We start from the raw sequence: 16,192 nt of genomic DNA, 5'->3' as shown, positions 1-16,192 counted from the left end.
ATGTCAAAGCTGCAAAGTTATCCAGATGATCTAGCTAAGATCACTAATAAAGGTGGCTACAAAAAACAACAGGGTTTCAATGTAGATAAAATAGCCTTGTATAGGAAGAAGATGCCATCTAGAATTTTCATAACTAGAAAGCATAAGTCAATGCCTGGCTTCTAAGCTTCAAAGGACAAGCAGACTCTCTCGTTAGAGGCTAATGCAGTGGTGACTTTAAGTGGAAGTCAGTGCTCATTGACCATTCCACAAACCCCAGGGCCCTTAAGAATTATGTTAAATCTACTCTGCCTGTGCTCTAGAAATAGCACAATAGAGCTTGGGTGACAGCACATCTGTTTCCAATATAGTTTACAAAACATTTTTAAGCCCACTGTTGAGACATAATGCTCAGAAAAAAAAAGGCTCCTTTGAAAATGTTACCATTCATTGACAACGCTCCTGGTCAACTGGGAGCTCTGATGGTGATATACAATAACATTAATCTTGTTTTCATGATGCTAAAAACATCCATTCTGTGGCTCCTGGACCAAGGAGTAATTTTAAGTTTTAAAGTTAAAAAACTTTCAAGCCATATTATTTAAAAAATACATTTCCTGGGGCGCCTGGGTGGCGCAGTCGGTTAAGCGTCCGACTTCAGCCAGGTCACGATCTCGCGGTCCGGGAGTTCGAGCCCCGCGTCGGGCTCTGGGCTGATGGCTCAGAGCCTGGAGCCTGTTTCCGATTCTGTGTCTCCCTCTCTCTCTGCCCCTCCCCCGTTCATGCTCTGTCTCTCTCTGTCCCCAAAATAAATAAACGTTGGGAAAAAAAAATTAAAAAAAAAAATAAAAAATACATTTCCTAAGGCTATAGCTGCCATAGTGATTTCTCTGATGGAGCTGGGCAAAGTAAATGGAAAACCTTCTGGAAAGGATTCACCATCCTAATACCATTAAGATCATACATGATTCATGGTAAGAGGTCAAAAGGTAACAGGAGTTTGGAAGAAGGTGATTCCAACCCTCATGGATGACTTTGAGTGGTTCCAGACTTCAGTGGCGACAGTAACTGCAGATGTGGTAGAAATAGGAAGAGAATGCCAAAGTGGAGCCTGAAGATGGGACTGAATTGCTGCCTTCTCATGATCAAACTTGAATGGAGAAGGAGCGGGTTCTAATGGATGAGCGAAGACAGTGGTTTCCCAAGATGGAATCTACTCCTGGTGAAGATGCTGTGAAGATTGTTGAAATGACAACTAAGATTCAGAATATTACATACACTTAGTAAAACAGCAGCAGGGTTTGATAGGATTGACTTTGATTCTGAAAGTTCTACTGTGGGTAAAATGCTATCAAATAGCATCCTATGCTACAGAGAAATCATTCCTGAAAGGAAGTCAGTTGATAGAGCAGTTCCATTGTTCCCTTATTTTAAGAACTTAATTTAGCCACTCCCACCTCCCTCAACCTCCACCCTGTTAGCCAGCGTTTTCCTGCCTGGTGAATGTGGATATTAACAGTACTTCCTTTATTGAGTTGCCATGACTCAATTAGGCAAGTGGCCTAATACATAGTAAGTCCTTAGATCCTGGCCTGGCCCACAGTAAGCACAAAATTCTTGGCTATCATCATTATCATTATTGTTTTTATGGGTGCCAACCTATCATTCTGAGAGAGTGTCTCAATTTTAACTCCCACAAGTATTGTATGAAAGCATTCATTTCTACACACCTTTGTCAACATGGGGTATTATCATTCCTCTTATTTATTTCATTGTTTGCCAACCTGATAAGCAAACATGTTGCTTTAATTTTACTTCTTTGGTCACTAGTGATAAACATTCTTTTTGATGTCTTTGTTGGTATTTGTTTATTTGTTAGTGAATTTTCTATTCATGATTTTTTTTTTTTTTGGTTCGGGATAAATTGTTCATCTTTTTCTTTATGAATTTCTTTAATTTATTAATAATGTATATTAACCTTTTGCTGGTCATATGTTATAAATATATTGTTTTCAGTTTTTCTTGTGCTATTTAATTTTGTTTTTTTTTTTTTAAATGTTTAACTTTGAGAGAGAGAGAAACAGAGCATGAATGGGGGTGTGGGGGGAGGAGGAGAGAGAGACACACAGAATCCAAAGCAGGTGCCAGGCTCTGAGCTGTCAGCACAGAGCCCGATGTGGGCCTCAAACTCATGAGCTGTGAGATCATGACTGAGCTGAAGTTGGACGCTTGACTGAACCACCCAGGTTCGCCAATTATTTTGTTTCTACTTATAGACACAGAAATTGTATTTTATTTGCTGTTCTTGCCTATTATGCTTGCATACTGAAAAGAGTACCATGAGATAAGTTGCCTGTATTTTTCCAGTTTTTCTTTTTTTATAATTTTTACTTTTACTTTTTGAATTCAAATGAAATTAATTTGGAATTTTAATAGTTAATTTCCCCACATTTTTGTTTAATTATCAATTATTATAGACTAAACTATATCTTTTGGTTTGTTTCTTGGCTGTCTATTCTTTTCCCATGTTTGTATTTTAAATTTTTTGTAGCTTTATAAAATACTTTAATATTTGTTGACACAAGTCCACTCTTCACTAATTTTTAAAGAAATGTTTTCTTGGCTATTATCATCTGATTATTTTCATAAATAAACTCTGGAATAATTTGTCACTTCTAAGGACACTACTGATTTTGATTAGCATTGTATTCATTTTATAAATTAATTTAGGGAGAATTGATATTTTTGCTGTTTGCATTTACCTACCTAGAAACATGGAGGTTATCTTTTATTTGTTTATTTACCTACCTAGAAACATGGAGATAACCTCTTATCTTTATAACTTATTTAATCAGGTTTTTTAAAATAAATTGCTTCAGATTTATAGAAAAGTTGCAAAGATAACACAGCATTCCTGTTTACCCTGCACAGTTTTCCCTATTGTTAACATCTTACATTATTGTAATACATTTGCCACAATTAGCGAACAAATATCAATATGTGTTATTATCAACTAATGTCCATACTCAATTTGTCCACCTATTTGTTTCCACCTGTCTTTTTTCTGCCCCAGCATCAGGATACCACATTAGTCACCATGTCTTTAGACTGTGGTATTTTCTCAGACTTTCCTTGTTTTATATGACCTCAACCGTTGTGAAGAGTGCTGGTCAGATATCTTGCAGAATGTTCCTCATTTTGGGTTTGTCTGATTTTTTTTTTTCATGATTATACTAAACATTGTGTTTTAGGTCATGGTAGCTAGAGCAAAAAGGAAAACAGAATAAATTATGGAAGTCTTGTTTTCCTCAAAGGAAACTTTTCATTAAAAAAGAAATATCAGTGGGACCTTACAGAAGAGGCATTGGGTGACCCAGTGCACCCAGTCTCCAGTAAGAGTGTGGTAACATACATAGTTTCCCATAGCCCCCTTTTGTTAAAACCTGCATAAAATCCTAGGTCAGCAAATGACATTTTGGTCCAAGGAAGGTCACTTTTTGAGCATCTAAGTTAATGCATTTGACTTTTGAGTCTTAACTTGTCTAACTTGTCTCCTACATAGAATTTAGAGGACAAGAGTGGTTAGATAGCAGCTTCCTTTGACTCTCTTTTCAGTGTTAGAAGTAAAGGCTGACAAACTGCCCAGGTTCAAGTCCTGGCTCCACCTCCTCACTAGTTTTCTGACTTTGACATCTTTAAAGTTCAGAGTCCCAGTCTCAGATGAAAGAAGCATAGGCCCTACTGGAGAGGGCTGTGGTGTGGATGATATCCATATCATACACGGACAACAATGTTGCCTATGGTCACCCTACTCTTGGTTGAGCCTTCTAGTAGATTCTGGAGCACTGAATGAGAAGGTACCATTTCAGATAAATGCCTGAAGTGCTTGTGCACTGTGCAAATACAGGATTTGGAAACAGGGGAGTAGGAAGCAGGCTTCATGATCTGTTATGAAAACTGAGAAGTCAAACCACTGCTCAAACCTACATGGTAGGTGGCCTGTGTTTGTACAGAGCCAGGCTTTGGGGCCACCTGCTGGTAAGGCTGAGTTTTCTCTGGGAAGAATTTAGGCTCAGCTCTAACCCTTATAGAGGTCCTTGACTGAGGCCCCAGTCTTCTCTCCCACAGCACAGGCAGAATTAATTTGTTCTGAAAACAAAAAGTTTTATTACAGAATACCTTAGCAAGATTCCCCTGATCCTGAGCCAAGAGGCTTCTCTCAGGACCCCGTGGTTTTGAATTAGCTGCAAAATGGTTTCCTACCATTTTTGGCAGAATGTACAAGTTTGCTTCATGGAATTACTGAGTCAACTGAATTTTAGAGAAAATTTGCCAAAGACAGCTATTTTCAGTAATGATCAATTACTACTGATCCATATGCTCTGGAGGTAATTATAGTCTAGACCTGGTCCCTTGAGACCTTACCTGAACCATGATATAGAACTGTATCACTCACCTTCCAATTCTACATGGCTTGAAGGCATAAATTTATTATATCCCAAAGTGTTGTTGCATTATTAGATAGGCATTAAGGGGATGCTAAAACATTGCCATATTCACCAATGTTTGAAGATGTATGACACCTATGATATTGCAGTTAGATTGAGGTTTGAATGTTGCCAAACATTAAGGACTGAGCGTTTGCCTGAAACTTATTTAGGGCCTGAGCTCATGGTTGACATCGGCCTGTAGAGACTGAATCGTACTTATGTTTTGGGTCCTTGCCTGCACTTGGAGTCACTGTATTGGTTCTTTGATGTTCAGTACTTTATGAACTAGATAAGAGCATTGTGGGCATACCCTCATCTTATAAACCTGTCCTTTTATGACACTGAGGACACAGGTGACTTCCACATAGCTTATAAGTACCAAGAATTCGAGGTCAAGCTAAAGGGGTCCCAGGTCCATTTTTTTTAAGTTATAGCTCAATTATCTCTGCTTTTATGAAATAACTTTCTTATCCACCTGCTCATTCTGGCCACCTTTTAAGCTAGACACTTTTCTAGCATTGTATTTCTTTCATCATATTGTATTTGTTTCTTTGTTCATATGTTTGCCTCTTTCAGTAGACTTCGAGCCCCTTGAGGGCAGCAACTTTGTCTTATTTTCTGAATTCCTAGGGCATTGAGCCAGGCACAGAAGGTTCCCACTAGATGTGTATTGAATGAATGCACAGACCAATGAACACACCATGCCAGTTTCATGAGCAATCTTTGCATTCATACTTAGCTGTCAAACACTCGTTATGCCAGGGATTTGCCACTATTCTGCAGTGTGGAGCTGGAGACCAGCCTTCCTCTCCTGGGACCTTATACTAAGGTGCTCTGGGTAGGTCCCCCATTGTTTCATATACTTCATATATGTATGGGTGATTTCCCACTCCAGCATTCTTGACTCCTGCTTAGAGCACTGGATGTGGCTAGAGGGCATCTAGTACAATCTCTTCTTTTCACAGGTAAGGGGCTCAACATTATTTATATCCTTGGCTCTTACCCACCCCAGAGATAGAAAAGAGGGCAGCAAATGGATCTGATGATTTGATCCCAGATGAAGCTGAAACAGAGTAATCCTTTTATGCTATGTGAGTCCATGGATGGAATAGCCAATAAGACTCACCCATTTCTGGCTTTCACAACATCTGGGTCTATGGGCACCAAGGTGGATTTGTCACCTGGTTATTCCAGTAGAAGCAGTGATAATTATCAGCTGGTTCTTCTTCTTGCTGCCACACATCTGGCCCTCCTCACAGTCTGTCAAAACATGTTGCATAACTGTCCTCTTCTTTCAAATGTGCATGAGGCAACTCATTCTGAGTCAGAAATAGTAAGCTTTGTCATCAGTCAAGTGGATCTGGTCTTGGGAATGTCACCTGGGATTTGGAGAGCAATTTAAATTCTTGAGTTTAAAATTGGGTCAAGGTAAATGTGGGTGATGGTGTTGGTAGTAGTGTATTAAGCTGCAATTATATATAGACTGGGAATGTCAGAATCAGTGTTCTGACCCTAGCCTGGGTTGGACCTCAGCTGAGTACTCAACATATAGATGGAAAAATGCTTGCCAGATTTTACACAGTTCTTTAAACATGAATAATTTAGTAAGTTTCTCTTTGTGTGTTTCATTTGTTTTTTATACCATGTTTTTGTCTTTTTTTCTTCAAATTTGTATTTAAATTCTAGTTAGCATATGGTATAATATTGGTTTCAGGAGTAGAATTTAGTGATTCATCACTTACATATAACCCTCAGTGCTCATCCCAACAAGTGGCCTCGTTAGTACCCATCACCCCTATAGCCCATTCCCCCATCCAACACCCTTCCAGCAACCTTCAGTTTGTTCTTTATAGTTAAGAGCCTCTTATGGTTTGCCTCCCTTTTTTATCACTTCCCATATGTTCATCTGTTTTGTTTCTTAAATTCCACTTATGAATGGGATCATATATTTGTTTTTCTCTGACTGAATTATTTCCCTTAGCATAATATACGCTATCTCCATCCACATCATTGCAAATGGCAAGATTTCATTCTTTTTTTTTTTTTTGGCTGAATAATATTTTTTTTAGTGTTTTATTTATTTTTGAGAGAGAGAGGGAGAGAGAGAGAGAGCACGAGTTGGGGAGGGGCAGAGGGAGAGGGAGACACAGAATCTGAAGCAGGCTCCAGGCTCTGAGCTGTCAGCATAGAGCCTGATGCAGGGCTTGAACCCATGAACTGAACATGAGCCATGAACTGAAGTCAGATGCTTAACCAACTGAGCCACCCAGGTGCCTGCATGGCTGAGTAATATTCTATTGTGCATATATGCCACATCTTCTTTACCCATTTATCAGTCAATAGACACTTGAGCTCTTTCATAATTTGGCTATTGTTTTTTTTTATTTTTAAAAACATTTATTTATTATTGAAGGACAGAGAGAGACAGAGCATGAGCATGGGAGGGGCAGAGAGAGGGGGAGACACAGAATCTGAAGCAGGCTCCAGGCTCACAGCTGTCAGCACAGAGACTGACACAGTGCTCAAACCCATAAACTGCAAGATCATGACCTGAGTTGAAGTCGGACGCTCACTGACTGAGCCACCCAGGTGCCCCTTTAGTTTGGCTATTGTTGATAATGCTGCTTATAGTCTTTTTTTTTTAATACTTTTATTTTTATATTTTTTTAAAGCTCTATGCCCTTGGTGTGGCTCAAACTTATGACCCTGAGATCAAGAGTCATATGCTCTACTGGCTGAGCTAGCCAGGTGCCCCTATAGAATGTCTTCTGAAAGAAAAAGTTGGGGGCACTTGGGGTGGCTCAGTCGGTTAAGCATCCAACTTTGGCTCAGTTCGAGCTCTGCATTGGGCTTTGTGCTGACAGTACAGAGCCTGCTTCCTATCCTCTGAATCCCCCCCCCCCACCTCAAAAATAAATAAACATTAAAAAAAATAAAAGTTTGGAAAACGTGAGGTGGAGGTGTGTGAAATGAGTACTCTCAAACTTTGTACAGTCACTAGCATGTGGGGGGCTTCTGAGGCCAGGGGCTTTTCCTTGCCCTTCAAACTGGGTGTGTCTCTCTGGAGGCTCCAGAGGGTAGGGTTGGGGTCTCTCTGAGGCTAGCTGTGTTCTGTCTTTAAACTGGGGGTCTCTGGTGGTAATGGCTGGATCATCAGATGGAATGATTCCTCCAATGCTGGATGGAATCTGTAGACACTCAGACCTTCAACTGAGGACGCTGAGATGGACAAAAATGATAGAGGTACATTACCAAATGATAGAACCATAATTTTCCTTCTGCCTCTGTGGCCACGTGGCTTGTGCTTCAGGCTCAAGCAGTAGGCAAAGGGCAAGGGGGCAGGCATGGTGCCAGCATCCAGAGTTACCTGCACTGGCTCTGGAGGAGAGCCAGCTGTGTGTATGTATGTATGTATGTGTGTATTTTATACACATGTGTATGCCTATGTGTTATGTTTATGTATGTGAGTAAACATGTGTTATGTATGTGGGTGCATGTGTATTATGTTCATGTGTGTGTTGTGTAGTGTGTGCCCATGGAGGATGTGTGTGTGTGTGTGTGTGTGTGTGTTTGTTTACATGTGTCATGGCATTTGGTGTGATGGGTACAGTGTGTTAACCTCATGTATGCATGAGGCTCTAAAGGGTAGAGAGGAAGTGGTGCTCCCTCTTCTAGGACATGGTGGGGGCTGAGAGGCAGGGATGGATAGGGTGAACTTCATGGTACAGCTCCATGTGGAATCTGACTATGGCTTGAAGCACACTCACCATTTGTACCTGATTTAGACTCTATGGTGTTAAAGGCTCAGGTGGGGCTGCATTTATAACTGGGGCACAGTGTTCATGCAAGTTCCAGGTCCACCCTGAAAGCCCTATAAATGGAGCCCAGGCTTCAGGGTTGGCTTCTCCCCTGGTTTTGGGAAGCAGGCTGCTCAGCCATGATCCTGCCCATTAGCTTGTCCACACCTGGACACATCTTTCATTAAGGCCTCTTATGTCCCAAGGTAGCTCTAGTCTGCAATTTTCTTTGAACAGCAAACAAATCCAACTAAATCCAGAGAAACTGTATTTAACATCACTGTGTGGCAGTCCCCATGCAGAACTTTGGGATGAAGGGAAGAAAATGATAGGCTTGGCTTTCTGGGGGCCTGCAGGCAGGTCGGGGAGACTACCATGCCTACAAACCATTACATCCAGTGGGACCACCACCAAGGGATGACTTTTATGTGAATAGGTACAAATGGGGACACAAAATAGGTGAGCAAAGCTCAGGCTGTCAGGAGAAGGATCTCTGCTGGAGAGCCCCACAGATGATGTGACACTTCGGCTAAATCTTGGAGGTGTTTGCCTGGCGACAAGTGGGGAAAAGGCCATTCCCAGGAGAGGGAAGAACATATGTAAAGTCGAATATGTTTTGAGAACTTCCATGATTTGGAACAGTTATGGCTGTCAAGTACTGCCTACTGGATAAGTCCTTTATACTTTCTATCTCCTATACTCCCTTGCTTCTACTCCCAGCCCATGACTGTAGACCTCAACGTGGGCTTCATTGAGAAAACAGAAGCCTTCAGCTGGGAACTGCCTTGTCTCCTCACCACCAAGTCAAACAGCCTAGCTGCCTTTTCTACATCCTCCCTCCTGTTACCACTGAGCCAGTGTTCCTCCCCTCTCTCCACATGAACCCTTCAATTCACACATACTTATTGATACTTGCTGTGTAGCTTACTGTTCTGATGGTATGAATACAGTCATGAAGAAGACTGACAAATCCATGTCCTCTTAGAGTTAATATTCAAATGGGAAAAATCAGAATAAACATCCAAACAAAGAATTATTATCTAGCCAGCAGATACATGAAAAGATGCTCAATATCATTAATCACCATTGTCTAAATGACAATGAGATATTATCTCACACCCGTCAGAATGGCTAGAGCCAAAAATATAAGAAATAACAAGTGTTGGTGAGGATGTGGGGTGGGGGTGGGGGGCAAGGAATCTAATTTGTGGGAACACAAATTAGTGCAGCCATTATGGAGAACAGTATTAAAAAATTAAAAATAGAACTATTGTACAATCCAGTAATTCCACTACTAGGTATTTATCAAAGAAAACAAAAACACCAATTCAAAAGACATAGGCACCACTATGGTTATTGTAGCATTATTTATAATAACCAAGATATGGCAGCAACCTAAGTGTCCATCAATAGATGAATGGATAAAGAAGATGTGGTGTGTATATGCAATGGAATATTACTCAGTCATAAAAAAGAGTGAGATCTTGCCATTTGCAAGGACATGAATGGAGCCAGAAAGTATAATGATAAATGAAATAGGTCAGTCAGAGGAAGACAAATACATATGATTTCACTCATATGCAGAATTTAAGAAACAAAACAAATGAACAACAACAACAAAAAAGGAGACAAACAAACAAAAAACCCAGACTCTTAAATACTGAGAACAAACTGGTGGTTGCCAGAGGGGAGGTGGATGAGGGGATAGGAAAGTTTTTTTACCTATATTATTATTGTGTTACGTAAGTGCTAAGAAGAATATAAACTCAACACATAGAAAACAGAATGATGATGATGGTAATAATGGTGATGGTGACAGCCATGTGTGTGCGTGTGTGTGTGTGTACAGCTAGGAGGCATGTAAGAATTTCTCAAGAATTAGCATGAGCTGGGACCTAAACAGTGAGGCTGCCAGGTATCTATTTTAAGTACCTCAGTCCTCAGTTTCTCCTCCCTCTCTATCCTCAATCTTCCCCCTCTCCTGGATCATTTCTTAGTGTCACTTACCCTAAGAAAAACCAAACAGTTCAAGTGTCCTTGACTCCTATTTTCCATCTCGCTATCACCCACTTTCTCTGTTCATGTTCATAGCCAAGAACCTTGAAAGAACAGTCCACACAGATCATCTTCACCTTGGCATCTCCCTTTTGTCCCTTAGACCTCAGCACCACGTTCTATCCTGGCTTCTCTGCTGTCACTCAGACCAGTCTTGTCAAAGGTGTCAGAGACCTCTGTGATGTTTGAATCAACTGACTGATTCTCCTTGATTTCTTCCACTCCTCTATTCTCCTGTCTTCTGAGACTTCACTTGCCTTCACTGCGTGCTCCTTATTAGCTGGCTGGCCGAACAGGCTTCTCCACTGTTCAAACTTGAGACCTGCAGGGTCCCCTGTTCTTCTCCTTGGGTGATTTCAGCGACTCTGAAATTTATATTTCTGCCCTAAACATCTCTGAGCTTGAGAATTATATATCCAGATATCTCCTAGTCTTCACCTCTCTGTAAATGCCCTACCATCTACTCAAGATAAAAACCTGGGAGTACTTCTGTGTTTTTCCCTCTTCTGTGCCACATAGTGAATCCACCTGTTAATGCTGTTAATTTCTCTTGCAAAACACTTCTCAGGTCCATCCTCTTTGTCTCTGCTGCTGCCATCCATTGTCTTTACTCATAACTACATGTCCTTTTAGGCATGCTCTATCATCCTTCCTTTATCCATTTTGCAGATTGAGTCATGTTTTGAGGTCTTGAGTCAAATCAAATGTCACTTCTCTGCTTAAAATCTTTCAGGGTCTTACTGTCACCTGCTAGACTTCAAGACCTGACACTGTCAAACTGCTAGGACTCACTAACCATTGTCTTACATTTTTCCTTAAGGTCTTCTTTCCAGCTTAAGTTTACCTCTTAGTTCATGCAAATGAAATGTGAAAACACCCCTCAGGTGATAGTGACTGCCCTGACAAATCCTCCTGCTGACCCAGACCACTCATACATTTTGAGCTGAACCCCTGACTCATGCCTGCACAGACGGACCATGGAGTGACCTCTGGAATGACCTAACATTACCTTTACTTCATTATAATACTAAAAGCTCTGCCCCAGGAAGAAACCCAGCCTCATTTACATAACATACTATATATATATATATACATATATATATATATATATATGCATGTTTCCTTAAGGCACATATGTGACCTTATACCTGCCTCTACATACAATGACAAGGCTTCCCTTTTTAAATATTCATCCAAACTTGAAGCAAAAGGAACCCTTTCACCTTTGGGGAGCCACAGCTTTGGGAACTATTTCCCTGATCTCCTTATTTGCTGCAAATAAAGTTTTCTTTGTGCAACAGCTCACTGGTGCAGTTGCTGTGACTCATGAAGAAGCCAACTCATGTTAGTTCAGTTATATTCCCACTGCACTTTGGATAAAATCTAACACCATATACACGTTGTTTGAGGTGTAGTGGGACACACAGGTAGGTGCATGCTTATTCATGTAAACAAGTATTCACATATGCATGTACATATTCATCCCGGCCATCATATCCACACACCAAAGTAACCTTGGGTGTCAGGGATGGGTCAGAGACCCATCAGAGTTTGACACACCCAATTCAAAGTTGGGTGCCTGGTATGTAATTGGTGTCTACAAATATTTTTTGAATAATAGATTAATGAAGGAAGTTTATTTTATATCAGACTAAGCTTTATTGAATGAGAAGAGATTACAAATGTTAGCATCAGCTTTAGAAGATAATATGGAAGACATCTTTTTTAAGTATGATACAGACTCCAGAATGAGGCAACCTGGATTTGAAGCTCAGATTTCTCAGTTATTATCTGTGAGACCCTAATTAAGTTAATTAACTTCTCTGAGCCTTAGTTTCTTACCTATAAAATAGTGATAATAAGATGACCTATTTTTTTGGTTGTTATAAGGGTTATAATAGATTTATTTATTTATAATAGATTTATTTATATACATTAAGTGCTTCGAAAATATCTGCTACATAGTATTTTCCAGTATTACAATTTTCTTTCTTCCTATTTCTATCTATTGATCTATCTATCTATCATCTATCTATCTAATCTATCTCTACTCTCTACTTGGTACAGCAATGATTGTAGGGCACCTGGGTGGCTCAGTTGGTTAAGCAACTGACTCTTGATTTTGGCTCAGGTCATGATCTTATGGTTCTTGAGATCGAGCCCCACATTGGGCTTTGTGCTGACACTGTGAAGCCCCTTGGGCTTCTCTCTCTGTGTCCCTTCCTTGCTTGCACTCTCTCTCTCTCAACATAAATAAATAAACTTAAAAAAAAAAAAAAGAAATGATTGCAACATTCCTGGCAGGTAGTTTTGCCAATGCTAGTGATGGGGAAAGCTCTTCCTGAAATCTTGAGCTACTTCTAACTGAATTCACAACGATTTGTTGTAAGATTGCTTCTTTATTAGCATGTAACACTATGCTAATAGTGACTCTGCTAATGCTAACTCCATGCTGTTTCTGGATCCCAGTTCCAACGTGGTCCAGGTTCTCTCACACTAACAAGCAATTCTCAGACACAAAATGGATGTCCTGACAATTTAACTCAATTCTGACACCATCAACCTGGAGGTGATAGCATCAGATTCCACTGGTTAAGGGCTCAGTCCCCCAGGACTGTACCCCTCCCCACCTCCCCAGAAGCCAGTAGCTAGTCCAGATTGTTCCCTGTACTTCTGACCCACCAGCCATAAGTCAGAAGTTCCCACAACCGCTTCCTTGGGTTTGATTAATTTGGGAGAGTGATTTACAGAGTGAGATAAACACTGTACTTACTAGATTACTGGCTTATTATAAAAGGCTGTAACTCAAGAACAGCCAGATGGAAGGGGTGCATAGTTCTGAGGTAGCTTGGGGCAGGCTGAGGACAAACTGCAAGCTAGCAACAACCCCCACCCCCACTCCCCAGGTGGGATGTGTGTGATATTCCTCAGGCACTCCTGGCTCAAGGACAAAGGAAAGGAAAGAAAACAAATGGCTGATAGTGTTCACAGTCATGCAGGACATGAGTCTCCATCAGTTTGCAAATATCTTAGTAAATTACAAGAAAAAGGCAATCTCCAGAAACCTATAGACTCAGTTTCCTGGAACCCCAACATCACCCCTCAGTGATGATATGGGGAACAAAGGCATTCTTAGATGTGGTCCAAAAGTCACAGGTTATTAACACAACAAAAGATATCCTTAGGATCTTTCTTACTCAGAAACCGACAAGGAGTAAGAGCTCTGTGTAAGAGACAACGAAGACCAAATATGTATTTTTTATTATAAATCACAATATCACAGTAATAATCAATGATATCTCACATTTTACCATTTACAGTGTGATTTCATAAATATCTCATTTGATCCTGAGGATAGCCATGTAGGAGAAAGGTGGAGAGGTGATCAATGTTTCAATTTTACCAATGCAGAAACTGAAACTAGGAGATTTGCTCCTTGTCATGCAGTTGCTAGGTAACCCAGGACTCCACTACAAAAAATCTCCAGCAGGGGCTGCTTGTCCCCTGAAGAGGCATAAAACCATCCACTGGGGCCAGAACAAAATATTTGAATGTTTTTCTGTGTTTATCTTTTTCTCATCCTTTAAAATTATCTATGTTTTGTGTTTGCTTATAACATAAAATATTAGGATGATTGTACAAATCTATTACTTATAAATTATATATATGTATTATATGATGAAATTAAAATTCAAACTTTTTATTAAAGTATACATTCAGAAAAGTATAAATATCTTAAGTTCACAACTCAACAAAATTTTCAGTGATAACACAACCAGGTAAGCAGCCCATCCCCCCACCAAGTAAGAAACAGAATATTAGCATGACACAGACCTCCCTCCTGCTCCCTTTCAGTTACTACCATCCTGTCCTCAGTTCAAGTATAACCGCTGTCCTGACCTCTATGGTATAGGTTTGCTTTGTCAGTTTCTGTAGGTTATATAAATTGATGAGGGAGCATAAGGCAAGCTGACACCCTGCAACCCCCCCCCCCCCCAGGTGGGATGTGTGTGACATTCCTCAGGCACTCCTGGCTATCCAAGAAAAAAGGAAAGGAAAGAAATGGCTAACTGATAGAGATCACAGTCATACAGGACATGAGTCTCCATCAGTTTGCAAATATCTTAGTAAATTACAAGAAAAAGGCAATCTTATCAATAGACTTATCTCCAGAAACCTATAGATTCAATTTCCTGGAGCCCCTAATGTCACCCTCCCCTCCACAATGATGTGGGGAACAAAGCCAAGAAGGAAATGGTAGGTAAAATTAAATTCCTTTATAATCTGCAGCCTATTGGCAAATACTTGAGGCAAATACAGATAGTAACATTTTTCTTACATCTTAATGTTAATGTTAATAGCTTATTAGAGAGAAAACAACCTTAACTTGAAAATAGCAAGGCCTTTTAGGAATCCTCTTTGATATATGCAAGTCCGGGAGGCCTCCCTTTGCCTTTACCTCCCCCAACTCCATAGTTACTCCTCATAACCCCAATATAGCTCTTCCTGCCCATGGGTCCTATCGACATGCTTTACTAAAATAACCTTTTTGCACCAACGGTGCCTTGGCCATAAGCTCCAAATCCCCACCACTCTGAAACCCCACCATAAATGATACAAATGGAACCTTACAGTATGTTTTATGTTGAACCATGAAGTTGTCAATATTCTAGTTGTTGACCTCCATAAAGGCAACTTCATAGAGTTCACTCTAATGTTTTTGCATGTCTATTTGCTCTCCTCCACTTAATTTATATTTAAGAGAGTCATCCATACTGCTGTGTGCAGCTGTATATCATTCACACACATTGTAACCAAACCAACCTGAGTTCCTTAGTGAGTCAGAAACTGCACCAGTTTGAGTTGTCACACAAAGAAAACTTTTATTTGCAGCAAATAAGAAGATCAGGGGAATGGCTTCCAAAGCAATGACTCCCCAAGAGAGGGTGAATGGGCTCCTTTTGTTTAGACTTAGGATAAATATTTAAAAAGGGAAGCCTTGTCATTGTATATATAGGTGGGCATAAGGTCACACATGTGCCTTAAGGAACTGTGCCTATACATATATTTTATGCTATGTAAATGTGTAGCAGTGACTCACACACAGAGAGTTGGGACACCAAGGCTTTTTCTTCCAGGAAGCAGCTTTTTTTTTTTTTTTTTTTTTTTTGCCAGCACGGGTTTAGTGGGCTTAGACGCAAAAGGCTGAACCCTGAGCGAACCGGATGGGGGGGGGTTGCCTTTTGTACAATTTTTGCTCCTTTATCTCCTATATATGGTAACAAATAGTCTGAATGGGCTGTCTATGTTACAGAATTGTGAGGAATCTCATGCACGTGCACATAGCCAAGTTGCCTTCTCTTGTCTTGAGCAGTTCACCACATGCCTTAGGGAGGGGCTTTACTACATTCCCCCCTTTGATGCACAGACCTCCTATTTTGGGTCAAAGAGCATCATCTTGGTTTAGAGGTTTATATTTCATATATATTATATATCATATATTTCATATATTTTATATGTCACATGCGTGACCATTTTCCTTTCTACCATTACCTCAATGAGGCTGGAGATGATGTTATAACCAGGGGAGCTAGGCAAGGTAGGATTAAGCAAACTCCCAAAATCAAGAGGGTAATACCTATGAGGGTTTTGAATCTCCCATTGGCAGTTAGAATAGGTGGTCTTATTGTGTCTGCAGGGCCCCAGGACTTTTCTTTGGCATGAGAAGTGGGTATGGTATGGTAAGGTCCAAGTGACTCCCTGGCCTAACCTGGTTTATGCAAACACATGAGTCACATGATGAGGAATTTAGGTCTACAGAAGGGGTCCAGATTAGAAGCAGCCAATACCAATGAAGCATCCTATCCACAA

Source organism: Puma concolor, chromosome C1, assembly GCF_028749965.1.
Source record: "Puma concolor isolate L17-30 chromosome C1, mPumCon1.1.hap2, whole genome shotgun sequence".
Lineage (NCBI taxonomy): Eukaryota > Metazoa > Chordata > Mammalia > Carnivora > Felidae > Puma > Puma concolor.
Note: the sequence above shows the minus strand (reverse complement) of the source record.